Genomic DNA, 2196 nt, shown 5'->3' with positions numbered 1-2196 from the left:
ATGAGCCACCTTGGAAGCAGGTCCTCCAGTTAAGCCTCCAGATCAATACAGCCTCACGAGAGACACCTTGAACCGGAACCACCCAGCTAAGTCATTTCTCAGCTCCTGACCCACTGACACTGTGTGAGGCATTAAATGTTGGTGGCTATCATTTATGTGAGCCCTGGGTAATTTGGTAGGAGAAGGTCAATGTCCCACTCAAGTACCCAGGCACAGCACAGACTCAACCTTCCTATACTTTTTGTAATATTTGGGCCCTCGGTGGATGGGATGGTGCCCACCCACATTGGGGAGAGCCAGCTACTTCACTCAAGCCAACACCAATTCAAATGCTGATCGCTTTTGGAAACACCCTCATAGAAACATCCAGAAATCATGTCTACCAGATGACTTTGTATACTGCAGCCCAGTCAAGTTGACACATAAACTTCACTATCACAAAGACAACACCTAGGTTTTCAGTTAAAGTAACTGGGTGGAAGGCGGTGCCATTCACTGAGATGGAGAAAACACAGAGAAATAGGTTTGGAGGTAACAGAATCAAAAGAGAAAGAGTAGCTTATCTCCCAGTTTTTATTACATTTGGGAGTCTTTGGTACAACATGGGTATAATCATGCAGACACGACATTAGATTCACCTTATCAACCCAGTTTTATTCAGTAGCCCTCTTTCAGCTCCTTGGATCTTGGCACTGTGCACGATCCACCTGTCCTTTGCTCACCTTGCATGCCGCTGGGTGCCACAGTCCAAAGTTACCACAGGACCATTTTTGCAATTGTATGGTTAGCACCCATTTCACCGAATTCTCCTTTCAGAATCCCGGTGGTCTGCTCATTAATAAAGGACACAATCTTGTGCCTTTGAGCCCAGTGATATCAACCTCTCCAGAGAGTGTAGCACTTGCTTCGGCAGCACATAGGAGAAAATTGGAATGAATCAGAGAAGATTCTCATGGCTCTCTGCACAAGGATGACACACAACCTCTCCAGAAAGTGTAGTATGATTCTTGGTTTCAATGGGTTTCTCTCATCCCTACTGCCCTGAGTTTCTTTATTTGTTTGTGCTAAAGGCTGAATTGTTTACAATTTGCTATCATAGCTGTAAGCCAAAAGCCAAGTCTTAATTGTGCTCTGTGTAATGGATTAATGAGAGCAAGTAAACAGCCATATTACATAGAGTAATTGATGAAGGGCAATGCTTTGTAAGGCTACATTAACACATGAAGTAATTTCATACATTTTAATGGGATTTGGTGGTTGTTCTTATTTGTTTGTTTCTGTCATGTTTTTTAGCAGAATGGAGGTCAATCTGAGGGCTTGCAATGAAAAAATTTCTTTCTCACTAAAAGTTATAGTGCGTTTCAACTTCAGATGATGTGCCCTGTTCTGAGGGATTTTAGGAGTAGAATTGCTCTTATCAAGTGGAGAACTATGTTGGCTGTCAAACAGTCTCAGGAAGGGTGGCCCCCAGGGTCAAGTCCTAGAGTCTGTCCCACCCCTCCTGGCAATTCTCAAACCACCTGCTCCCCCCACATCATATTGAAGATGTCAGGCTAGATCTCAAAACATCAAGCCCCATGACAGCTGTGCCTTGTTAGCCATGACTCTAACTCTGTCCCCAGACTATAAGTTCCCAGGAGCTTAGTGGCAGCAAGTGGAGCTTATTACAATGGATTTTACCAAGCACTCTGCACAGTGTCAGTAAATGCTGGCTGCTATCACTCAAAAGAAAGACAGGAAAAGTTACATATTATCAAGGCAAACGTAGATATGGATGCCACACCTATTTATGAATGGAAAAAAGACCAAAGGAGGTACAACAAAACATTGGCAAAGGTTACCACTGTGAAATAGGATGGCACTTCATTTTTTTATTTTTTGCCTTTCAATATTTTCTATAATAAATGTTTCTTCATTCAACAAATACTTTTTGCATGATTACTACATATTAGGCATTGTGCTAGGCACTGGGGGATATAAAGATGGAACAGACACAGTCCCAGCTGCAGAGTCAATATCCAGCGTGGGGGACAGATAAAGACAAAGGTGAGAGACAATGCACAGCTTCAAGGCCATCATCATCATATACATCCCAGACCTGAATATTTAGCTGAGTTTTCCTGCAGATGAACATACAGAGTTTTGAAAAAAGGATGTCTTTATGGGCACCTGGGTGGCTCAGTCAGTTAAGTGCCA

The 2196-nt window shown here is 42.9% G+C and overlaps 1 non-coding gene across 1 annotated transcript; it reads left to right on the top strand.

Moving 5' to 3' along the window:
- Nucleotides 1-901: 901 nt before the first annotated feature.
- On the top strand, nucleotides 902-1008 carry LOC111561548. Its single transcript, XR_002744195.1, has one exon. It is a non-coding gene; the product is annotated as a U6 spliceosomal RNA (small nuclear RNA).
- The last annotated feature ends 1188 nt before the right edge of the window (nucleotides 1009-2196 follow it).

The sequence above is a fragment of the Felis catus genome, chromosome B4 (assembly GCF_018350175.1).
Source record: "Felis catus isolate Fca126 chromosome B4, F.catus_Fca126_mat1.0, whole genome shotgun sequence".
Lineage (NCBI taxonomy): Eukaryota > Metazoa > Chordata > Mammalia > Carnivora > Felidae > Felis > Felis catus.
This window is presented reverse-complemented; position numbering and strand designations above follow the sequence as displayed.